This window comes from Choloepus didactylus, chromosome 19, assembly GCF_015220235.1.
Source record: "Choloepus didactylus isolate mChoDid1 chromosome 19, mChoDid1.pri, whole genome shotgun sequence".
Lineage (NCBI taxonomy): Eukaryota > Metazoa > Chordata > Mammalia > Pilosa > Megalonychidae > Choloepus > Choloepus didactylus.
This window is the reverse complement of record NC_051325.1, coordinates 42,459,115-42,484,895: the sequence shown is the minus strand read 5'-3', so window position 1 is coordinate 42,484,895 and position 25,781 is coordinate 42,459,115. Positions and strand designations below refer to the sequence as shown.

Here is a 25,781-nt window from a genome sequence, read left to right as displayed (position 1 = left end):
ACACCAGTCCTGTGAGGCCTTCCTTGTCTACTCGATTTAAAAGGCCACTCCCCTGTGCTGGCCCCCACACTTCCTATCTTCTTTCCCTGCTTTATTTCTTTCTTTCCTTAGCATTTCTCTACCATACTACATATTTTAGTACTTTACCTTATAGTTTCTGGCATGTCTCTCTGTCCTCTAAAATGTAAGCACTGTAATGGCAGGGATTTGCTCTTTTGGCTGCTCAGCTTACCAGTGCCTAGAAGTGTGCCTGCTCATAACTGATACTCAATATGAAAGAAAGGAGGTCAGTAAATCCAGTCTGGGTGGAGGTTTAGCCAAGGAAGGCTTCCTGAAGGAAGTGACACAAGCTGACTCAGCCAAGCGTCTGAAATGGATAATGCATTGCAGGCACGTAGGACAAGGAGAGCATGTTCAGGACCCATAAATGGTAGAGTGGCTGAGGAATGGGACGCTTGTGGGGAATGATGTGTGAGATGAGGGTGGATAGGCAGGCCACAGGCAAAATGAGGTGGGCCCCAGATGAGTTGATTCCAATTTCAACTGAAGGAATGGACCAATCCATTCCCCTTTCCACAGTGGCCTCTGGGAGAGTTCCTCTGTGTGGATCGAACCTGAAAAAATGAGGACAAAGTAACACATACCCCATAGGGTGGTGATACATATGCATGCATAACACATCACTGCAACTATTGCTACCAAACATCACCACCAAGGACCAACCTACCTTGTGGTAACAGAAACCCCAACATGTGGCATTTGGCTGACCACATCCCCAGAGTTCTCCTAAGGGCAGCTGTTCTCCATATACCCCACTTCCACCTCTGCTCAAAATCCTTCTCCTTAAATTCTCCTGATGTAGTGTCATCACTCAGAGCTCAGAGCACTTCCTCAAGGAATTCAGCCCCTGCCATGGTCTCTGAAGTCCAATCCGCCATCATCTCTCCCAAAGCGCTGGCCCAAATATTCTTCAGTAATCTCAATTCTAATGGTTCCCATTGCCTAAACTGAGCCACCCAGCAGCACTTGGGATTGTTCAACTCCTAGTCTAAATTCCACATCCCATCTCATAACCCATATGTCATGTCTTTAGGAGTGTGCTAAATAGAAAGTTTCAACGAGTGGAAATCAGAAGATCTGTCCCCATGACCCACTCTCTATTCAGAAGGAATATTACTTAAAAACAAAAAGAAACCAAATGAGCAGCAGGACATAGTTCCATGATTTATTGAGGTGGATGGGAGAACAATAATGCACAGCACAGCAAACTTCAATAGAAACTCTTAGTTCTTAAAAAATTACACCAGGTGAAGGCAGGAAGAGAAAGGGAGGCTGCCACTGAATGACCTGACCTAGACTATAGACAACCAGCCTTCTTGGTTCCTGGTGCCCAGTGGCACTGCTGTTGAGGGGCAGAGCCAGCTGAATGGTCTCTAATTCTGAACACCACATCCCCAGAGTCCCAGAGCTTCCCCCGGCCCTCTCATGCAGAGTGTGAGCTGATCCACGCTGTGCTGAGGTGAAGGTCTGGCGATGCTTCATGCAGCAATGTTGCTCTTTAATCTGCTACTTGAGCGTCCATGTTTAACCCCAAAATAATCTAAAGGAAAAAGTCAAATGAGGCTGGAGGCCTGGAATTCCCATTTGCAAAAACAACAGACCAACTTTGTCTCTCGGCACTAACTCACCATGAGGAGGCCCCTCCCGGGGAGCTGCAACCCTAGGTCATCATCCTGAAGGAGCCAGTGCCCACGTCACCTTGGGGCTGCCTTCAACAATCTCTGGGTCCCAGGCTGAGCCACTGGAGTGGGGAGGAGGTCCACCAGGCAGGAGGTCACTACAAGTATTTGGTCTCCAACATTATCTTCTCCTGCTCTGAGCTGACATCAAGGAGAATGCCCAATTACCCAGGTATGAGCTGCCAGTTTATTCATACCAAATGTGTCTTGAAAAGGAATCTCAATGCTCACAGAAAAAAAGAAAAAAAAAAGAAAAAAAGAGTCATAATGAAAAATGTTAAAAGTCTAGGTTTTCCAATAAATTATTTTATTTCAAACAGGGCTTTTGAGGGCACAGAGCAAATACAGTAATTTGCAGAGACAGCTTGGGAGCTTGCTTTCAGGGGCTTCCCCCATGAACAAGGACCACCTTCTCACCCTCCACACTGTCACTACTTGACCTGAACATGTCTCCCCAGCAGGACCATTAGCTCCTGAGCAGGTGCTAGAACTAACTCTAGCCCCAAAGTCCTGCTCTTGCTGCTCCCCTTCCCTGGAATACCCTACAATTGCCCAGTACTTTCCACTCTTTCAAAAGACTGCCCAGATCCACCAGCAACAAGGAGCCACTTCTCTTGGAAAATCATACGGCAATCACTATCTACTACCCAACATCGCACTTTTTCATTGTACATAATTCATCTTGGCTTCTTAAAAAGATATAAGGTCATGTAAGCAGGACTAAGGCTCTATAATCCTCAGCTGCCCTCAAAATATCACTCTCGGGCAGTGGCCTACGATGCTCCCAAGGCTGGGAAGAGTCGGCAGAATAGAAGAAGTGTGTGAAAGCGTCAGCATTTGAAAGGGACAGGTGTGGACCCTCCAAACACGGGAAACTGCTTTCCACAATTCCTCTCCCTGCATTATCCATGACCAGGACACAGGCAGCCCACGATCACTTTTGACTGCAGGTGCATACAAGGAAAGAGAGACATCCAGAAAAGCAAGCAGAAGCCCGTGGCCTGTGGAATAGGTTGGTTAAGAAGAACTCAACTGAACAGTGGTTCCTAGTAGTAGCCAATCTTTACTGTGAAAGACCCCCAAATCCCTGGGTCAAAGAAAAGTCACATTGAGCAACAGAAAAATATTAGGACTGGAGAAAAATCATGTGATCCTAAGTACAACAAAAGTCACCTCTCTTACAGTTTTATTTTTAGATGAAGAAAATGAGGTTCTAAATAGGTCATAGACTGACACAGTGGAAGAAAGGGAATTCAGACTCCAGAACAGGAGTTTCTGATCCTGGTCCAGCAATTTCCACTGTAACATGTTGCTGCTGACACTCCAATACTGGGGAAGGCAGATACTCCAGGGATTTCTCATTGCCCATGTCAGACTCTGGAGGGCCCTCTCCTGCAACAGCTGCTGAAGGCATATGAGGGGCCAGATGTGATCTAGGTGCCCAGGATTGGTGTGAGGGGAGGCTCTGGGAACCCTGGACCCCATCTTTATCTCACCTCTAAGCTCCCCTACATCACCCAAAGCCCCAGGGAACATGTACCAGATGCAAGGTATCAACATTGTGGACAACAGACTGGAGATCTTACCTCAAGGACATCAGGGTCTAGAATGTTCCTGACATGACAACTCCCATGAAGTATCTGCAACAATGAAAAGCCATTAATGAGCAGCTGCTTCGTCCTTGCCCACATCAGGGCATGGTAGGCAAAGAGAAGGAACTTTGTGTGGTAGTTACCAGATGGTAAGAATTCCACAGATATTGGTTATTGTTACTGCCCAAATAGACACACCATTTTCTCATGGAAAAGAAGAGTTAGCTCTAAAATAGGAGACAGTGGAGGGTCGCTGACAGGGTGGCCAACTCTGACAGGTTGAAAAGGACGCCAAGGCCAAGTTTATCAGTGTGTGCCATGCAGCTCCTCCTACTGGGCATCAAGGGGAACTTAAGCAACAATATAGCCTAGTTCCCAACAGCAGTGGGGTAGGAAGTGAAGCCTCAAAAATGATACTCAACAGTGATAATGCACCCTCAGTCCCCAAGGTCCTGCAGGCCTGAGGTGTGTGCACAGAAGAAGCAGAATTGTGGGAAAGCTCCAGAACTGGAAGGGTAGATGTGGACCCTCCAAACATGGGGCAACCCTTTCCACATTTCCTCTGCCTGCATGACCAATGACCAGGACATGGATAGCCCTTGATCACTTACGAATGCAGGGGAAGAAAAGGACAGAAGCTTGCTGAAAAGGGATGCCAACTGCAGAGACCTGGAGAAATCACCCTAAACAAGGACAGGACTCCCTCAATACGAGCAGACAGGAGAGGTAAAGGGAAGACACTTCTGAAAGAAAACTGACTGAGTTCTTAGTTTGTAGAAGACAGGAAATGTATGTGTGATCATAGTAAAAACTGCCTCATTGTATTCCTACTTTCTAGATGATGAAACTGAGGATAGACATGGTCCCAAAGCTAGGAGTTACTGAGACCCAGGGACAGGAAGATTTGATCCTAAAATCTTGTCCGCTTTCAATTTAGACATTCTCCTGCAACAAAACAATTTGAAGGAGGGTTCCCGAGGCTCTCAGAACCCAAGCAAGCACATAATGAGAACCAGATGCAATCTCAACGGCCCAGAGGCCAAGACAAAGCCACCTCATCTTGACTCTACTTCCCAGACAACATCATGCCCCTTGTGGGATGCAAAGCCCCAGAGCTCCGGAGAACAGACCTCATCTTGGGAGCACTATGGTTTCTCACAGGATGGAGACACCTCTTGGGGTTTCTCTGCACAGAGCTGCCTCCTCTACATTAAACAAGAAGCCCTAGATCAGTAACCTAGATGTCACCTGGCCACAATACAGCCTGCTAAGTACATCCGAGTATCTGGCACAGTAGCTCTGCCCGATAGTAAATGCTTATTATTAACCCACAAGTGACACCATTTTCTCAGGAAGGAAAGAAGTGTACAACTCCAGAGGGTTAAAAGACTATCCAGGGCTTTTTGGTACCTTCTTAAGTGCAAGTTATGATTACACTGTAGACACTGACTTTGACTTCAGAGTGGAGTGGTAGAGAGAACACAAAATCAACAATTTCCACAAGGTGTGACTAGTGCCCTCATTTCATGTCAATCCACTGCCCATACAGCATCACACCCAGGGAACCTGTGTGACTAAGAACCTGGGAAAGGTGTGGGGGAGGCAGGGAGGGTTTTCTGGAGGGGGACCTAGCTGAGGAATAACCCAGAGCCAGTCCGTAAGCTCCTTAAGACACAGCCCATGCTTCATCCTCCTTTTACAAAACTCACAGAAACCAGCACTGGGCTGCACACAGAGGGCCCTCAATGAGCCAGAATGTATAAGGCACTGAGAGGCACACAAACAGTGGTGGAAAGGAAGAAGTGTGGGAAAGCTCCAGGATTTGGAAGGGACCCAAAGAAATGCTTTCAGCAATTCCTCTCCCTACACTCTCAAAGACTGGGGCACAGGTAGCCCCTGATCACTTTCACATGCAGGGCAGAAAAGGGTAGAAGCCAAGACAGAAAGAGTAATCAATGCTGGCAGCCTGCTAACCCACCCAAATAGGGGAAAGCAGTCCAACCAAGCCCCAGACTCTGAGAGCTACCATCACTTCATATAAAGATTCCATCAAGAGAGTCCACAGGAAGACCAGCTTCAGGTGAAAATGCCTAAATTGTTCATTCATCCCACAAAAATTTATTGAGTACCTACCATTTTGCAGGCACTGTGGATTCAAATACAAATACAAAACAAAACAAACAAACAAACAACACACAAGGTCTCTGCCCTCACAGAGTTTCTGCTGCTTTTCTACTTTATAGACATTACGGCTCAGGAGAAGGAAATTAACTGCCCCAAGGTTACGGAGTTAATGAGGGGCTGAGAAAGACTCAGGTCTTTCTGGCTCCCAAACCCAGCCCCCCATCTATTACAGAAGGCTTGTGTCACTTACTCTCTGCCTGTGTGGGAGGGGAAGGCAACAAGCCCTGTCTTCCAGGTGCTCACAGAGCACTTGGCCCGGGGCAACCTCAGCATCGGGAGAGAGGGGGAGCGGGTCTGGGAGCGCAGGTCAGGGTCCTGCAGGCAGCACCTGCAGGGTTTGGCAGGTGAGAAGGGGGCGACAGATGATGCAGAACCAGCCAAGCCACCCAAGGAAGATTTCCCATGGATCTGCACGACTACCATAGTCCGGCGGGGCCTGGAGGAACGTCTTTAGTGTGAAGCAGGTGCAGGAATTCAGATTCTTTCCCTCTGGCGCCCTGGAAGCATCCCCTCAGCCAACGGGTCTGTAAAACAGGGAATTTAATACTTACCTTTTAGAGTTATTAAAGGAAGAATGAGTTAATCCTAAGAACATAATACAATGCCTGACCCTTTGCAGGCAACCGACAAGGGGCTTTGGAACTTCAAACATTAAGAGTCCCCAGGGGCCCCCGGGCTAGTGAGAACCGCAGGGGCTTTGGTGCCCCTCAGATCCGGGCTGGCACGATTCACTGCGGGACGTCGGCACACGCGTGACTGGGGCTTCGCTTCCTCATCAACAGGGCACTAACTAAGCCCTTCCCCATAAGGTGGTTCTGAGGACAGAGGTTCTGACACCCGCAGGGGCCTGCTCAGAACCAGCGCTCGGTCGATGGCGACGCTGACCAGACAAACCTCTTTCCCTAGGAAACGCGAATCCCCAGAAATCCACACCCGGCGGAGGGCACGGAGCACCGAATTAGGAGCCAAGTCTGGGCTCGGGAGCCGACCTTCAGCAGGAGCTCCTCTCCTCGCCCCTCTTCGGGCCTCAGTTTCCCCTCCTATAGGGGATGGAGCGCAGCTGCAGTCTTGGACTGCCCATGTTCCCACGCATGCGACTCACCAAGCACAGTCCCTCATTGGACTCACCCGGGGTTCCAGGGCTGACGGCGCAGGATGGCTGCGGGGACTGAGAGGCGGCGCGATTAGGTGCAGGATGTCAGCAGACGGCGCTGGGAGGTGCAGGATGTCCCGAGACCAGGCAGGACCGCAGCCTCACGCTCAGGAAACACTTCCCTCGGCCCGCGTCGGCGGAAACACAGATGGAGTGCGCGGGCAGCAGACTGGCGTCTCCTCCGGCGCAAGTAGCACGCGGTCCTGCAGCGCCCCTTAATGGATCGGAGCTGAAATTCTGACTCGACATTGCAGACCGCTAAAACCATTCATCCCACCGAGTATGTATCCTCTCAGCATTCCACCTACCCACCCAGCCACCCAGCCATCCGTCCCTTTATCCAGAAAACATTTATGGAGCTTCATCTTCCCCATCCATCCATCTTCCTGCGAATCTATTCATCTAGACTCCCACCCACCCATTCAAAAAATCTTCACATGCAGCTACCTCACATCAGACAGGCCTAAGCATTGGAAATGAAGAAAGAAGACAGATATGGTCCCTGATTTTGTGTTGATTACATTCTAGAGGGAATAATACACAAGTGAACGGCAAATGCAATAATTAAAAATGATAAGTGTCACAAAGGAAATGGAAGGATAGTAGAAGAATAACAATGGGGACCAACTTGGCAAGGGTGGGTATCTCTGAGAAAATGACATTTAATCTAAAATCAGTTGGAGAAGAAGGAGCAAGCCAGGACAATATTAGCAGATTATATTCAGGAGCATATGTAAAAGTAAAACAATGTGAAGGTGTAAAATTAACGGAAGCATGTCGACAATGTTTTTCATAGTATTTCTCACTGTTATAGCTTCCATCAATACCACAGAGGAATGCAACTGTAATGGCAAATACTGACTAATATTTTTTAGAATGCACAATATTTCAGGTGTTTAATCGATTTAATCATCATTCCAATCCTATAAGGGAAACATTACTTTATCCCCATTTTGCTGATGAGGAAATAAAAGCTCAGAAAGTTTAACTAACTTATCCAAGTTCACACAGTTAATATACGTCAAGAACTGAGCATGGTCTGGGAGTTAACCTTACTTGCTAGCTAAAGAGTCTGCTATCATTTAAAGGATGCTGTCAAAAGACACAGCATTCCTGAGTCACAGAGTCTAAGGACGTTATTGTTCATGGCAGAGCAGTAGGCAGAGTTTCGTGCATGTGTTGGTTGCCCATGCCCCACAGGTCCCACAATGGTGGACAGGGCTCACAGTGTCTTCTATTACAGGAGAGGAGTGCTGAGCTTGGGGGATATACTATTTTTATAGCAAACAAAGGCATGCCTGCTTTTAGCCTGGGAGGAAACCTTACCTCACCCCTCAAGGCTGCAAATACAACGCTAAGAAATGGCCCAGGTAAAGAGCAGCCAGGGTCTTGCATTCTTGGCATACCCAACAAGAATGTGCAGAGATGTTCAGGGCCTATGGCAGGTTGCTTCTCCCAACCATAGGTAGCAGAAACAAAATTCAAACCAGAAAGCAACCTAAGAGCAATTTAGTAGATGCTCAAAAATGTGGTTGATAACATTCAATTTCTATGACTGATCTGAAAAATATTTTTTTGGAATACTTGGTCCAAAAGGATATTTTTCATCATGTGATAGACCACCAGCAACCCACAACCTTACATTTAGGGGTGAAACTTTAAAGGCAACACACTGCTGAATATCACATAATCTGAAGAATATTAAATGCTGAGGACATCTGTGGTTTTGATCTATCCACCCCTTTACCAATTACTAGAATAGGACCCTGATTTTTCTTGAAGCATCCATTTTTCCTGTTGAATGAGTCTTGTTGGGCATGTCAGTTATGGTGTCCTGCTCTCCCCTGGCAAAGTGCTGAACATGAGACCCAAGCTGGGCAAATTATATTTTCTTCCTTGTATTTGTGCTTTGAGTGTGAGAAAGCATGAATCCTAAAGGAGCTTGGAGGCTAGTCGTGGAATATTCAGTGGGGCCAGCTCTCAGTCAAGGTCTCATATCCCAGAAGCCTGTCCTGCTACCCCCTTTTCTCCTTTCCCAGGCCCTTGACATTTATCATGTCTCATTGTAAGGATTGGTTTGCTGATCTCTGTCTCCCTTTCTCGCTGGGATCTTGAAGGCTGTGTCTGAGCCTCTCTTCTTGTATAACAAGTGTTCAGTGTTCAGTAACTATGGAACCAATGACAAAGGAAGAAAAACGAAAGAACAGGAGAGGAAGAGGAGAGACCCCCACGGCTGTTGCAGGGCTCGTCATACTGTGGAGTGTCAGGGGAAAATGCTACACTTCAGCAAACCGAGCTGCCTGGGGTTTTTCTGTCCCCTTGGGGTGTTCTTCCTTCAGTGGCACATTCATTAGAGCCTGCTTTAAGTTCTGCCCCAGGAGGTTGTTTGGCATGGGACAGGCACAAGGTCCTCCAGGGAAGCTTTTCCCCTCTGGCTTTTGATTAAGATGGCGGGGACCAGAGCAATAAAGAGGTGGCCCGAGCAGAATATAATCGAATATAACACAGCCCTCGCACGACAGCAGGTGGCAGACCTGAGGCCCTCCTGCCACCAGGATCACTTGGGTCCACATCAGTCACTGTCAGTTCTGGCACAGTCCTATAAGCAAACCTCTTGGCCTTGGCATGCGTTTCAACCTATCCCTGAAGACTACTCATTGATCTGAGTTGGCCACCTGGCCAAAGACCATGCACTGTCTCCCTCTTTACCATCAAACTACTTTTCTGTTTCATGAGAAAATAGTGTCTGTATAAATAACAATAATACTGGTGAACGCTTGCAGAATGCTTACTGTCGAGCATCTACTGTGGTACAGGCTTTCTCTGTACCCACCAGGATGTGCCGTGATCAGGGACCAAGTCTGCTGCTCATTCGTGGCATCTTGTCTGTTGTGGATGTCTAGTGTGTGCAGAGTCTCCTTGGGAGTTGCCATTGTTATGTCAGAAGGATCCTGGACCCTGGTGCCCTTGAGGTAAGATCTCTGCTCTGCTGTCTGGAGAATTGCTTCCTTGCATCTGGTATATCATGTGCATGTTCCCAGGGGTCTTGATGTCAGGGGAACTGAGAGGCAGGCAGGGGAGCTGTCCCACTGGTCCTCAGTTTTGCTCCTGCTGAGCCACTATCTGGGTCACATCTGACCCCTTCAGAGGCTCCTGCTGCCGGGGAGGTGCCTCGAAAGTCTGACTTGGGTAATGAGAACTCCCTAGGGTTTCTGCCCTCACTTCCTGTATCAGAGGGTCAGCAGCAGCATATTATAATGGAAGTGGGTGGATTAGGCATCAGACCATCCTGTCGCTGGGTCCCAGTTCCTTCTCTGCCACCGTCTAGCTCTTGACCGACTGAACCTACTTACCCTCTAGAAAACAAAGCTGGTTAGAAAGGAATTTCTATTTGTGTCATTATGACTAGAAAGCTGATCTATTCCAATGCCAAGATTATCCCTCTGTTTTGCCAGAAGTGTCTTCTCTTTCATTCCTCCTGGCAGTGGGGCTTTGAGGTCTTTGTAGGACAGGATGGCAGTTGCTTGGGCTCTGCTTGCACTGGGCTGCTCTCCCCCACTGTGGCCATTGGCATCAGCATTGGCATTGGCCTCCTTCCCTGGCTCTGCTCTTTTCTGTCCCTGCATTTGAGAGCAATCCCTGCTGCCTGTGTCCTGGTCATTGACAGGGCAGGGAGAAGAATTGCAGACAGCATCTTCTCATCTTCGGAGCGTCCACCCCCATCCTTTAGCACTTTAACACATTCTGGCTTCTCTCTTGCCAACACTTTCAGGTCTCTGGGGGCATTGTGAGCTGCTATTTCCTCATTTGACCTTTGTCAGCTTCGCCTCTTGGCAGAAACTCGGTTATGTGTATCAAGGACTATTTGCTCCCCAGAACAGGGTTATCTAGTGAGAGTGATGGCTGAGGATCACAGAATCCTGCACAGAGGAAGGAGGTGACATTCTGTTTCACCGGCCAGATGAATTATGATTAATAACTGAGTGCAAGAATAAGTGTGACATTGAGAACATACAGTGATTGCCAGAGGATTTCTAAAGAAAGGAGGCTTTTTGGAGGTAGTGTGCCTTGATGGGTTTTTGAAAGACTCAGATAGGAAGGGGCACTGGGAAGGTATTCAAGAAAAATGAGGAAGAGGAAAACTTTGGAGCTGAAGTGGGAGAAAGGAAGGGGGGCAGGTTAATGCATGTGTTGGTATGTGTACAAGCTAGGAAGTGGTTGGGGTAGTGTCTCTACCCCATGGCCAGTGATAGATAGTCTTAAATGTTAACACAAGAGAAGAGAGGGAAATGCTCATTGTTGCAAGGGTTGAGGGGCTCAACCAATTCTGAAATGAAAGAAGAATTCCTTGTGCCCTAGTTGCTCTTGCCTCCTGAGACTTAGAAAGTGAAAAAAAGGGACAACCAAACTGATCCAAATAAAATTAATGAAATATCAAGAGTAGAAACAAAAATGGCAGAAAGTGAACATAGCTTGAGATCAACATAGCCAAACAATTTTAGGAATGAGACAGGAGACATAGGACAAAGCATAGCATACAAAGCTAGTTAGAGAATACCATGTTTGACTTTTGCCCATAAAATTTAAAACTTTAGTAAAATGAACATGTTCCAAGAAAATATTTAACAAAATTTATTTAAGGAAAAAAGACAACCCAAATAATTCTATAACTTAAAAATTTAATCAGTGATTAATTTTTCCACAAAGAAAACGTATCCTTGTAGCTTTATAGCTAAGTTCTACAAAGCCTTTAAAGAATACAGCCTTACACGAAGTCTGCCAGATAATTAGAAAAAGAGGGGACAGTCCTCAGTTCCCATAACCGTGATTCCCAAATTAGACAAGGTCAATAAAAAGAAAGTAAGTTGCAATCCAATTCACTTATGAATGTAGATGTAAACATTCTAAACAAAAACTTCAAGTAGAAACAACCTTGGCCCTGGTGCCACTGAAGGGTAGGAATAGTGAGGAGTTGATCAACAGCCACTTGGAGCCACTGGTCATCAAGACGGGACACTAACATCAAAAAGGTGAGGAGCACTACTGGGCCAATGAACTTTCTATTTTTTCATTCATTCATTCATTCTTGTCTTCTCTTTTTCTCATGGTGCTGCACAGGTTTCCCTGTTGCAGGTTTAATTGTCTTCTGCTTGAGTGAAGCTTAAGATTAGAAACTCCCCACCAGTTTTTGCAAGGCCTTTATTAAAAGGAGCCATCATTTAAAAGATGGGACATAAGTGTTGGGAAGATGGAAATCAACCACATCTTGATCAGTGGTGAAAGCTGGATGGAATACACAGCTCAAGTGCTGCCATCCTCGGGCTCCCTGATACCTGCTCCCACTTCCCTCCACCACTGTTGAAGGTGACACACCCACTGCCTCACTAGGCAGGGCCTAGCAGGTGAGCTCATCCAGGAAGGAAAAGGGACTCAGCCAAGCATCACCAGCATGGATGAACCACATGGACCCTGAGAGGGTGCCTTGTGCACGGTCAACACCTCTCAGTCCATCCATGAGACATTGATGAGGCTCTCAGAGAAGGGTATTTCCTCCCAGAGTTATAAAAATGGTGGCTCAGAAAGTAATATGGAAAGCTCCAATGTTAAAGTCGTATATTTCTCAGAAAGTGCCCCACCCCTCCCCACTTCTTGCAAACCCTTCTTTTTTTCTAATGGCCCTGCACAGGTTTCGCTGTCACAGGTTTAATTATCTCCTGCTTGACCCCAGTGAAGTTTGGGAACAGAAAACTTCTCCAAAGTGTTGTCCTTCAAATATTCACAAGGGCTCTTATTAGATACATAATTTAAGGAATAGAGTGGCTTTTTTAAAAATCTCCCCCACAGGATGGTATAAATTAGGGTAACCCTCCTGCACTGGAGAAGGATGTGCTAGGAAAATGTCTTCTTTCTGTTAAGTCAAGCGTTTTCTATGGCATTGGCTCAGCCAAGCATCCCCAGATTATGATGTGAATGGCATTCCCATGAGTTGTGCAGTGCACAACCTGCACAGCCTTATGTGGCAGTCCTGCCTACCCACAGAGGAAGATGGATGGAGAAGTGTCTCAGGGTAAACATGGCATGTGTCCCACCCCACCCTATGGAAGGAACCACAGTGAGTGTGAAGTCACAAGTCCACACAAAGTGAGAGTTCTGGTGGAATTCCAGTCTTGGTGTTTGTTGTCTTATAGGCCCATCTCTACCTCTGCCCTTCCCCTCATTCGATTACATGAGCTTTCCAATAGAGCATTTCCTTTTTTAGCATAAATTAGGTTTTGGTCACCAATGCATCCTGGAAATTCTGAGACTTTTCCTTAACTTACTCCAAATGGCCATTTATTAAGGTATTCCACTGGGGGTCTGGCTGTTGCATAACACAGTGCAGGCATTTTGCTTGTCCATGCTGACTTTCCCATCTGCAACATTGGCCTGGCTAACTAGGGAGCCCAGTAAACAGGGTGACATGCTAAGCCTATGAAATAAAGGTGTCATGACAACCTTCACTAGTGTGTCATGACAGCCATTGCCCATGCTGTTCAGACAAAGTCCATTCTTAGCAGCTCACCCATATTTGTTAGTCACCCAATGTATCTGTTGATGCTAAAAACAAAACAAAACTGCAGGCACACTCTCTGCAAGGGCTGCATGTCTGAAATGGGTCTTTTTGACTAGGGAGTTTGTTTTGGGGGCCTGCTACTTCCAGTGGGGGTCCAGGCAGGTGTGGGCTTATGATTAGGTCTGCCTGGACCATGGCCATCTCAGGAGTGAAGGGGGTGAAGCTTGAGAGGACTGTAGGGAGAGGAGGAAGCCACCAGTCACTCGGAGCCACTAGTCATCAAGACAGAAGAGTAGCACCAAAAGAAAAGGGTGTGTCTGCCTTAGTTTTCCAGGCTGCTAAGACAAATACCACACAATGGGTTGGTTTAAATAACAAGAACGTATTGGCTCATGGTTTTAGAGGCCAGAAGTCCCAAATCAATGCATCAGCAAGGCCATGCTTTCTTCCTGAGTCGGAAGAGCTCTGGAGCCAGCTTGCTCCAGTCCTTGGCGTTCCTTGGCTTGTATCTCTGCCTCCTGTCACACAGCAATCTCTTTCTCCTTGTGCCTGCTCTTCCAGTTTCTGCTGACTTCTGGCTTCTTTTTGTGGCTTTCTTTGACTGCATCCAAATTTCCTCTCTTAACATGGATTAAGACCCGCCCCGATTCAGTTGGGCCACATCTAAATAGGATCTTAGAAGATCCTATTCACAAATGAATCCATACCTCAACTCACAATATGTCTTTCAAAGGATCCAATTTACAAATATGTTCACATCCACAGGACTGTAGATTAAGATTAAGAACATGTCTTTTGTTGGGGTACATAATTCAATCTACCACAGGGAGTGGGGACAACACTGCTGAGCCAATGAACCTTTTATTCACTCATCCATTCATTTCTTCATTCTTTTTTTTTTTTTTCCTGACACATGAACTTTTATTCAGGGCTTACTTACAGGGTGAGAAGCCATGGAGAGATCATGACGGCTTTCTCAGGCTGGGCAGGCATCACATTCGCAGGGAAGATGACCGATTGATGCAAAAAGGACAGAAAGCCTTTTATAAGGGTTTAAGACAAAGGCCTTCCTAAGGGTGGGGGGAGCATAGATGCAGGAACAGGTTACTCTGACCTGGGGGATGGTACAGGAAGGACTAGAATAACACTTGATTATTTGTTCATTCTTTAATTACCTCCACTCTGTCTGGCACTGTGCTAGGGACTCAAAATCAGAAGTGGTCTGCTCAACAGATACCCTGATATCTACCACAGTCTGATTCTGAAGGAAATTAAAAAGAAAAAAAAAATACTAAACTCCCCGTAACAGAACTTGAAAACTTATACCATTTTCCTAACAACTGTTTTCTTTCTTTCTCTTTTTCCTTTTTTTGTTATTGTTCATTTTGTTTTTGTTTTTGTTTATATAATGACTGGGAAGTAAAGGGATGAATGAGAGAAACCCATGGTGTCTGCCCTCCTCCAAACTTGTGATCTAATATAATAACCTATTGTTCTAGTTTGCTAATGCTGCGGAATGCAAAACACCAGAGATGGATTGGCTTTTACAAAAAGGGGGTTTATTTGGCTACACAGTTACAGTCTTAAGGCCATAAAGTGTCCAAGGTAACACATCAGTAATCGGGTACCTTCACCGGAGGATGGCCAATGGTGTCTGGAAAACCTCTGTTAGCTGGGAAGGCACGTGGCTGGCGTCTGCTCCAAAGTTCTGGTTTCAAAATGGCTTTCTCCCAGGACGTTCCTCTCTAGCAAGCTTGCTCCTCTTCAAAATGTCACTCACAGCTGCACTGAGTTCCTTCTCTTTGAGTCAGCTCATTTATATGGCTCCACTGATCAAATCCCACCCTGAATGGGTGGGACCATGCCTCCATGGGAATATCCCATCAGAGTCATCACCCACAGCTGGGTGGGGCACATTCCAAGCAAATCTAATCAGCACCAAAATGTCTGCCCCACAAGACTACATCAAAGATAATGGCGTTTGGGGGACACAATACTTTCAAACTGGCACACCTATCAACATCAAATGAGGTTTGTCCCATGAATGTAAACATGGTTTTATTTTGGGAAGTCTAGTAGTTTATCACGTCAGGAGGTCAAAAGTGTGGTAAATATCACCGAGATTGAAGCAAGACAGACATACTTAAAAATTTGCTCTACTGCATCTTAGCTGTGTGTTCGCAAGTTACTTAATCTTTCTGAACCTCAGATTTTTCAATTTTAAAATAGGTAAAATAATAAATTGAAATACCATTTTATTTCCCAGTTGCTAAAAAAAATGCCATACAATGGATTGGCTTAAACAATGACAATTTATTGGCTCAGGTTTTGAGAGTGGAGAATTCCAAAATTGAGGCATCAGCAAGGTGATACTTTTTCCCCAAAGACTATGGCAACTGGCTGCTCGCAATCCTTGGGGTTCCTTGGCGTTTCTGTGTTCCGGGTTCCATTAACTTTCACCTTCTTTGCTTCCCCAGTAGCTTCTCTCTGTGGCCTTCTTCTTTTTTTTTTTTATTAAATTCAGTTTTATTGAGATACATTCACATACCATACAATCATCCATGGTGTACAATCAACTGTTCACAGTACCATCTTATAGTTGTGCATTCATCACCCCAATCTATTTTTGAATATTTTCCTTACACTAGAAAGAATCAGAATCAGAATAAAAAACAAAAATAAAAAAAGAACACCCAAATCACCCCCCCATCCTAACCTATTTTTCATTTAGGTTTTGCCCCCATTTTTCTACTCATCCATCCATACACTGGATAAAGGGAGTGCCATCCACAGGGTTTTCACAATCACACTGTCACCCCTTGTAAGCTACATTGTTATACAATGGTCTTCAAGAGTCAAGGCTGCTGGGTTGGAGTTTGGTAGGTTCAGGTATTTACTTCTAGCTATTCCAGTATATTAAAACCTAAAAAGTGTTATCTATATAGTGTGTAAGAATGTCCACCAGAGTGACCTCTTGACTCCATTTGAAATCTCTCAGCCACTGAAGCTTTATTTCATTTCATTTCGCATCCTCCTTTTGGTCAAGAAGATGTTCTCAATCCCATGATGCCGGGTCCAGATTCATCCCCCGGAGTCATATCCTGCATTGCCAGGGAGATTTACACCCCTGGGAGTCAGGTCCCACATAGGGGGGAGGGCAGCGAGATCACCCGCCAAGGTGGGCTTAGAGAGAGAGTGTGGTCTTATTTTTAAGTCTCCAGTAATATGGTTAAGACCCATCCTGATTCAGTTGGCCACACTTCTGCTAAAAAAAACTCATCAAAAGTCCTATTTACAATGGGTTCACAGGAATAGAATAAGGTTAAGAACATGTTTTTCTGGGGAACATAACTCCAAGCCACCAGAAATACAGTACCTAAAGTACTTTGCACAGTTGTTGGCTAATTGTATGCTACTGTAATAAATCATAATTATCATCAGTAGACACTTGATAAAATTTAATATCCATTCATAATTTTAAAAATACTCATACAAGAAATAGACATATATCTTAGACCATCGACCAATATCATACTTAACGGGGAAATCATAGAAATATTCTTCTGATTTTATACTGAAAGACCCAGGAAATTATCCAGAGATGTCCAATGCCTTTGGCCAGGAAAACCCAGGGCACTTAACAGTTAAGAATGACCATCAGCTAGCATGGTGAAAAAGAATGAATCAAAGTCAAATATCATTATCTTGCAATGCCCAGATAATTAGGCAAGAAAGTCACAATTCTCAAAACACAGAAGTTCAAGTAATCAATGAGAAATATCTCAATTATTTAGTTAGAGAGGAAGATCCAAATTTGTTGCTCAAGGAGGCCCAAATTAATTAGCTGAGACCATCCAGATTCATTAGTCAAGAAGGTTATTTTCTGGGATTGTCCACCATTAATATAGGCAGGAAATCCAATGTCACCGACTGAGGTTATCAGTCTTTAGCTAGAACTCCAGCTCCCCAGGGCTTAGCTCTACCAGCTTTCCGGAGAGGGTCATCTCTTCTCATGTCTGTCTCTAGAGCAAGTGGCCTTCAGCCCAGGGCAAAAATGAACCAGAAACAAAACTAGTGACAGAGAGGCAGTGAGGGCCCAAGGCCCCAGGTAGGGGATCCAGGGATGAGGAGCTGCCAAGAGCTGGGTGGCAGCTGACCCTGGCGGGGAGACCCCAGGACTCATGTCAGTCTGCTAGAAACATCCAGTGAAGGCCTGCAGCTGCTGGTGACCCCAGAACAGGCCAAGACTTGGGCCATGGGGCAGCTCAAGAAGAGCCTGTTCTGCCTGAGAGGCCCTTGGGGCCTGGACTTGCCAAGGCTTCCAGCAGGCCTCAGCCCCAGCCTTCAGGAGCCTGAGTCTATCTCTGGCGAAAGAAGCAGTAACAAAGGAGCAGTAAGCAGCAGAGGAGGAGGATAAACAGACACAACAGGGTCTCCAGCATGCTCATCATTCTTAGCGTGGAGCTGGGGCCTGGAGCTTACAGGCCTCACATACTCCGTTGCTGACTTCCTGCCTAGACCTTGGGCACCAGTTCCTTGCAACAATCTGTCCTGTCGGCTGTGACTGCATCTCCCTAAGGGTGCTCCAGACCTCTGGGATCTCTCAGCCATTGTGAGGTCACAAGCTCCAGGAAGGCAGAATTTTGGCCTCTTGCTACAGCCCAATCCTTTATTAACATAACCAGTAAGTTTAAAGCAGTACTCAGGGTATAATCATAAAAGCAACATTTCTCTCACCCTGGTCTCTTTAGACTTGTTAAGCAGAAGTATCTTTTCCCTGCCCTTAGAGAATGATCAGGCAGGCCTCATAACTTTTCTGATCATTCTTAGGTAATAAAAAATCTTGCAATCTTTCAAAATGGGAAATAATTTCTATTCAATGATTTTTTTTTATTTTGAAATAAATTCAAAGTTATAGGAACAGTTGCAAAAACAATATTAACCCCATACACAGAATTCCATCATACCCTGACACCCCTCCCCTGATAGCCCAATCCACCAACTTTAACATGCTGTCACATCGCTATTTCTTTCCCTCCCTCCCTCCCTATCTATCATCCATCATCTATTGCTCTGTCTTCTGAACATATGAGAGCTAGCTGCTCACACCCTTGAACAAACACTATAATTCACATATACAATCCCAGGAACAAGAACATTCTTTTATGCAATCCCATTAAGCGCAGCTAAGAAATATAAGAGATTCAACAATGAAACAAAGCTTACATTCTATATTTCCTTTTCCTTATGTCTCAGCTGTGACCCTTTGAGCCTCCTGTCCTCCATCCTCTGATCCCATCCAGGTTCATCCTTGGCATTCAATTGTCGTCTATTTAGACTGTCTTTTTTTTTTTTTTTTAATTGTGGAAACAGATATACAGCCTAAATCTTCCCATTCCACCCCCTCCCTAGCCTTCCATTAGTGGGATTAATCACATTTAGAATGTTGTAATGCTCTTTCCACCATCCATTACTAGAAATTTCCCTTCACCTCAAACAGCAACCCTACACTCATTTCTTAACTCTCCAATGCCCCTTCCTCCATTTCTCTTAACCCATACTCTACTTTTCAGCTCTATGGTTATATTCTCTGATAATTTCTTTGTGTTTACTGTGGGGCTTAAAATTAACCTCTTAAATCCATAACAATCTTGTTTTTCTTTGATATCACCTTCATTTCAATAGGACACATAAACTATGTTCCTATACTCCTCCATTCCCCCACCTTTATATATTTGTCTAAAATTACATATTTTATGTTGAGTTCAAAACCACTGATTTGTCATTAGAGTTTGTGTATTTTATATCATGTAGGAAGTAAATAGTGGAGTTACAGTTCAAAAATTATTGACTTCTATTTGTATTCCATTGTGTTTGGAGAATGTACTTTGAGTATATTCAATTTTTTTTTTTTTTTAATTTCTTGAGGCTTGTTTTATGTCCCAGCTTATGGTCCCTTCTGGAGAAAGATCCGTGTCACCAGAGAAAAATGAGTGTCCTGGTGATTTGGGATGTAAGGTACTATATATGTCTGTTAAAATTCTCTATATCTCTTTCTCCTTTCTTTGTTTCTCTGTTGGTAGGGCTCCCTTTAGAATCTGAAGTAGGGCAGGTCTTTTATTGGCAAACTCTCTCAGCGTTTGTTTGTCTGTGAAAAATTTAAGCTCTCCCTCAAATTTGAAGGAGAGTTTTGCTGGATAAAGTATTCTTGGTTGGAAATTTTTCTCTCTCAGAATTTTAAATATGTCCTGCCACTGCCTTCTCACCTCCATGGTGGCCGCTGAGTAGTCACTACTTAGTCTTATGTTGTTTCCCTTGTATGTGGTGAATTGCTTTTCTCTTGCTGCTTTCAGAACTTGCTCCTTCTCTTCAGTATTTGAGAGTCTGATCAGAATATGTCTCAGAGTGGGTTTATTTGGATTTATTCTATTTGGAGTTCGCTGGGCATTTAAGCTTTGTGTATTTATATTGTGTAGAAGGTTGGGGAAGTTTTCCCCAACAATTTCTTTGAATACTCTTTCTAGACCTTTACCCTTCTCTTCCCCTTCTGGGACACCAATGAGTCTTAAGTTTGGACGTTTTATTTTATCTATCGTATACCTGAGATCCATTTCGATTTTTTCGATTTTTTTCTCCATTCTTTCTTTTGTTCTTTCATTTTCTGTTCTGTGGACTTGTAGGACACTGAGATGTTGTTCAACTTCCTCTAATCTTGTATTGTGAACATCCAGAGTCTTTATAATTTGGCCAACATTTTCTTTTATTTCCATAAGATCGTCTATTTTTTTTATTTACTTTTGCAATGTCTTCTTTATGCTCTTCTAGGGTCTTCTTTATGTCGCTTATATCCTGGGCCATGGTCTTCTTGATGTCCTTTAAATCTTTTGCCATGTTTTCATTCCTCGATTGTAGTTCTTTGATTAATTCTGCCAAGTACTGAGTCTCTTCCGCTATCTTGATTTGTGTGTTTGGACTTGGATTCTCCATATCGTCTGGTTTTATCATATGCATTAAGATTTTCTGTTGTTTTTGGCCTCTTGGCATTTGTTTTGCTTGATAGGGTTCTTTCAAGTTGTAAAAAAAAAGGATATCCATCTAATTTTTCAGAAACACAGTTTGGTGACGTACACTTTCTCTAACTAACCAGCAGATGGCGTCTGTGAGTCACCTATATCCCTCGAATCAGTTCTCAACTTTGTTCCCATGGTGTGTGGGGAAATGATTCTTGTGGGGTTCAGTTGGAGAACTCAGTTTGGGTGTGTTGCTGGAGCCGTCCGCCCTGAATATGGGGCATGTGTCTGGGTGGCCAGGGAGGAAGGGCAGCTTTAATATTCAAATCCCCCAGGTTCCCAGAGATTCAAGGCCGCCACAAGAGTCTAAGCCTTCATTTCAGTTCAGCCCCAGACCCTCTGTCTCACTGTCCCACAAACCACCGGACTTGGCATAACGTCCCTGGGTTGTCCGAGCGGGTCTCCCCTCCCAGCCGCGATCCTCCAGGAGCTCAGCCGAGGGAATGCTGTGCTACGTCACCAGTGTGAGCCGTCCCTCAAGGGAAGCCCCGGGCCGCTGGGCCGTGCAGCGGCGCTCTCAGCCTGAAGCAAAGATGGCTGAATGGGGCGTCTCAACCCCCCCCCCCCACCTCGCACAGTTCCTCCTTCCCAGCTCTGGGACAACTGGCGGGGCTCTGGGCTGTGGGCACGGCCCCAGGCAGGAGTTTATCCAGCCCTCCGAGGAGCCAGCTGCGAGCCATGGGGTTTCCTTCAGCTTCCGGCTCTCCCCTCCATTCCCCCAGCCCCGAGAGTATCTGCAGCAGACTATCCTCCAGGCCAGACACCGAGAGGCTGGCCCAGCCTCCTCTTCCTGTGTTTTACTGCGTGGTTCCCATTCCCGCAACTGCAGCTGCTCCTGGGTTTTTCCCTTTTTTTTAAAAAGAGCCAGTCGGTCTTCAAATGCCAAGCCCTGACTTCCCCACAATGCCACATGGCTGTGGGTCTTCCCGCCAGCTTACTCACTCGTTTCAGAATGCAGACTCCTGGTTTCACCAAGTATACGGCCCCTTGATACTAGTAGACCTCGTCCAGCTGGTGCATCGCTGTAACCGGTATTCTGGGTCACCTTCTGGTTTTTACCTAGTGTTTTTCATGGAGTTGTTTTTTTGCCCTGTCTCACCTAGCTGCCATCTTAGTTTCTCTCTATTCAGTGATTTGAAATGTCCACTCTAATCTCATGTCAAGTCTTCAATGATCATTCAAAGGCAAGACTTCTCTCCCCTCCACCAGGTAGAGGAAGTTGGGGAGTGAACATGAGCCTTCTCTCTTCATTTGTCCAAATGTATTTCTCTTCACCAGGAAATGTCTGCCCACCCCACTCCCTATAAGTCCAGAATCAAAACAGATGGAGTAAAGAGTAAGGTGGATGGGAGACTTCTTCTTTAACTGGTACTTTTGCAAGATGGCTGTGTCCTCTCCAGGCTGGTCATGAATTTAGTGCTGAGTATTTCTCTCTCAGCTTCTGTATTAGTTAGGGTTCTCTAGGGAAACAGAATCAATGAGAGGTGTCTCTGACTATCAAATTTGTAAAAGTGATTCATGCAACTGTGGATATGCAGGAGTCCCAATTCTGTAGAGTAGTCAGCAAACTATCAACTCCAAGGAAGTTGTCCGATGAACTCCTCAGGAAACAAACCAACAACTTTGACAAACTCCTCGGGAAATGAACTGGGATCTTCGACGATGTGTTCGATGAACTCCTCAGGAAATGAACCAGCAACTTCGACGAACTCCTCAGGAAACGCTTCACTGGGCAGCCGAAGAAGAAGTGAAGGTCTTCCATCTGTCTCGCTTATAAGTCTTCAACTGATTAATTGGATTAAATCCAGCCAATTGCATTCTCTCATTGTGGAAGACACGCCCTTTGGTGAGTCATCAGTCATAGCTGCAGTCAATTGACTGATGATTTAACAAACCAGCCTGTTGGTTTATCAACCAGCCACTAACATCCTCACAACAATTGTTAGGTCAGTGTTTGCTTGACCAGACAGCTGGGTACCACCACCTGGCCAAGTTGACACATGAACCTAACCATCACAGCTTCTTTCAAGAATCCCTTCCTAGTTCCTTTTGACTATACCCCTAGTGTAGTTGGGGGTTCCAGTGGACCACTCTCAGGCTTACTGATTCACTAGAAGGACTCACATAACTCAGCAAAGCAACTACACTCATGGTTATGGTTTATTATAGCAAAAGGATACAGATTTTAATCAGCAACAGAAACAGCACATAGAGCAGAGTCCAGGAGACACCAGGAGCAAGATTCCAATTATCCTCTCCCAGAGGAGTCCTACAGACAGGGCTCAATTCTCCCAGCATTGACGAGTGACTATACAAATGGAATATTGCCAACCAGGGAAGCTCACCCGAGCCTTGGTATCCAGGGTTTTTATTGGAGGTCATTTGGGCATGGATGACCACCTGCATGGCTGACCTTAGTCTCCACTGCCTCCAGGGGTCACCTGTACTATGTGGTCCAGAACCCCTACCATAAATCACACTGTTGTCATAGACTATCTGGCTTAGCTCAAAGCCTCCAAGTAAATGAAGACGCTCTTATCAGGCAGGATATTTCAGGGGCTTAGAGGTTATCTCCCAGGAGTCAGGCAAGGGCCAAGCCTTTCTTTGGGACGTGCAGGGTGTGGAACGACCCAGATTTGCTGAGTTATTCCTTTACTGCATACCTAGTGATGTGCATAAGACAGTTTTTTTGGATCTTGTTGCCCTAGCAGGCTACCTCCTAGGAAGGACCTGTGGCTACCAGTTGAGATATTCCTACCACAGATTCTATACCTCCTGAAGGAGACTATGAAACTTTGACTCTGGAGTGGGTCAGGCACCAGTTACCTGTGCTTCCCAACTCCAGGTGACATATCTCAAGCTTCCCTGTCATCCTGCCAAAGCTCCTCCTACTTAGTTGGAGAGGCAGAGACCCTTGGGGGCAGGGGTTGGGACTCACAGCCCTGCCTTCTCCAAAAAAATATAATTCATAATTCCCCTTCTCTTTAATGTCTCACTCTGTACTGTTAATACCCTCAAATTGAAAAGGATTCAAGAGCCATATGTAACCATTTTTAAAGTTATTTCCATCCCAAATTCTGCATCTGGTCCAATACTTTCTTTGGAAAGCAGCTGCCATTCTATTAGATGGAACCTTAAAAATTTGTCAATATTCATCCAATTTTGACCTACCACAACATCAATTTTATATGGTTCATCCCTGTATCTTGGGGCCTCCTTGGTGTTTCCACTGAAACTTCTATTTTAGCATCCTGTTACACTAACAATTAACAAGCATCAACCACTCCTCTCAGATTCCCAGCCTCCTCTAAGCATTGGAGATGCAGAAATGAACTAGCCAAGCTTCCTTCCTTTGTGTCACGGGAGTAAGGGGTGCAGAAGAAAACTCTAGGTTTGGGTCGTGGCTCAGCCTTTTCCCAGCTTTCTGAAGGCACCTTTGCCTTAATTTCCAGCTAAGCATAATCAGGTCCCCAACATCTCCCAGGTGGGGGCACCCTGGAGGGACATGCTCTCAGCCTCCTGTTTGCTGCTTCTCTCCTGTGGCTCCAACGGGCTGATCCTGTAGACCTGTATTGCTTAATTTAAGCAGCCATGCATGACTATGGAGCACTGGAAATGCAGCAAGTCCAAATTACAATTTACCTTAAGTGTAAAATGTGCACCAGATTCCAAAGACTTAGTGGAAGAAAAAGCATAGTAAATATCTCATTAATAACCCTTAAATATTGATAACATGTTCAATAATAATATTGTGGTTATATTGGGTTAAATAAAATGTTAAAAAAATTAATTTCACCTGTTTCTTTTTTACTTTTTTAATGTGGTTATTAGAAATTAAAAATTACATATGTGACATATTATATTTCTATTAAACTGCATTGCCTTCAACTTTTCAAAGTCAGTCCACTCCCTCTGCCTCATATATGATCTCACAGGGTTCTCACAGTGACAGAAGCCATCAACTTCCTCAGAAATATTAAAATACAGCAACTCCATACCTTAGACATTTGCCCCGAGCTACAGTTTTCATATAAATCATCTTACTTAATCTTCACAGCAATCCTACGATGAAGAACCCTGACCCTGCCCATTTTTCAGAATAGGAAACTAAGGTTCAGCAGAGAAGTTAGGTCACTTAGCTGAGGTCACACAGGGAGTAGGAGAGCAGAAGGCAGGAGAGGACTCCAGCACTGTGTGGCCACAGCTTGTGCTCCCAACCTCCTCACCCAGCTTTCTCACAATCAAGAGTCCTGTGGCCCCTTCTGTCACAGACATCCCCAATGTTCTCATAATCTGAAAATCCTGAGGGCTTCTCCTAGGTATAAAACACAGAATTTCATCCTCAGGGATCCTGTTTTCCTTATGGTTGCGTCAGTCAGCCCTGGATCTCCATATCATGCCAACCTTGTGAGCCCCAGGAGTCTGACTGTGGGAGCACCCTCCTCAGGCCCAAATCAGAATGTGGGCGGAGTTAGTGGTAGGGTTGCCCCAGGTCCGAGAGGCATGCTTAGCTCAGGATGCAGGCAGTGCTGGTGCTTGTGAGGATTTGGCGGCCATGAGCCCCCTCCTGAGTCTATCTCCAGTGTGTCGTTAGGAGCTGGGGCATCTGCCCGCCTTCTCTGCCACTATGCAAATCTGATCGGTTTCCTCAAACGCAAATCTGACTTGGTCCCTTGAACGCAAATATGATCAGTTTCCTTCTGTTTCGACGACCCTCTCCACCCCCAATCCCATTACTTTTAGAATAAAGCTAACAAAACATCTGTCCTCTGCCCACCTCTCCAGGTTTCACTCCTCCTCACCCTCACATTTTAGTCTCAGGCCATCTGAATAATATTTTAGTCCCTCAATATCCAATTCATTTTTTCAATTTACTAGGTGCAAGCCACCACACTAGGTGCCATGAACATCGTGGTGAATCAAACATACAAGATCCCTATGGTGCTTGGCAGAAAAAAGTCTACATGAAGTACAATCCATGTAAGTGCATGCTAGTAACAGCCCCGGACATGGAAGATTGCCCTTTTCTTCAGATTATCGACAAACCAGCCACCAAGGAACACCTCCAGAACGAACAGAAAAGCAGAGCAAGCAAGGGAATGTTATTTCCAGTAAACCAGGATGAAAAATTACCCCATGCTCTTTTCTAGGTAGTGATTTCTTGAGGGAAACTTCCTGAGTTGGCAAATTCAGGGGGTGAAATATTTTTAATGGAATGAGCCACTTACTGCTTAGCCCAGTGCCTGATACGAGATCACTGCTCCATAAATGTTTTCTGGATGGAAAGAAGGGAAGGAGGGAGGGAGAGAGGAAAGGAAGGAAGGGAGGGACAAAGGGACGAAGGAGGGAAGGCAGGCAGGCAGGCGGGCTGGGTGGGTTGAATGATGGGAGGACGAATGGATTCTTGGATGAAGAAGGGCGTCAATGGCTTGCGAAGTCGAGCCCGAATTTCAGCTCCGCTCCACAAGGAGGCGCTGCAGAACTGCTTGC

General features: G+C 45.4%; 1 long non-coding RNA gene and 3 other non-coding genes across 8 annotated transcripts; all 4 read right to left on the bottom strand.

Moving 5' to 3' along the window:
- Positions 1–1,210: 1,210 nt before the first annotated feature.
- On the bottom strand, positions 1,211–25,732 carry LOC119515933. 5 transcript variants are annotated; one of them, XR_005213177.1, is made up of 7 exons: positions 25,520–25,731; positions 6,644–6,926; positions 5,936–6,039; positions 5,706–5,843; positions 3,326–3,379; positions 1,689–1,965; positions 1,211–1,600 (listed from the first exon to the last, which is right to left on the bottom strand). It is a non-coding gene; the product is annotated as an uncharacterized LOC119515933 (long non-coding RNA). The 5 variants fall into 5 exon arrangements; XR_005213175.1 differs by having other exon boundaries at positions 5,706–6,039; positions 25,520–25,732; XR_005213176.1 differs by having other exon boundaries at positions 5,706–6,039; positions 6,644–6,882.
- On the bottom strand, positions 2,558–2,691 carry LOC119516230. Its single transcript, XR_005213239.1, has one exon. It is a non-coding gene; the product is annotated as a small nucleolar RNA SNORA71 (small nucleolar RNA).
- Positions 3,821–3,952, bottom strand: LOC119516231. The gene has a single exon (XR_005213240.1). It is a non-coding gene; the product is annotated as a small nucleolar RNA SNORA71 (small nucleolar RNA).
- Positions 5,135–5,249, bottom strand: LOC119516232. Its single transcript, XR_005213241.1, has one exon. It is a non-coding gene; the product is annotated as a small nucleolar RNA SNORA71 (small nucleolar RNA).
- Positions 25,733–25,781: the final 49 nt, after the last annotated feature.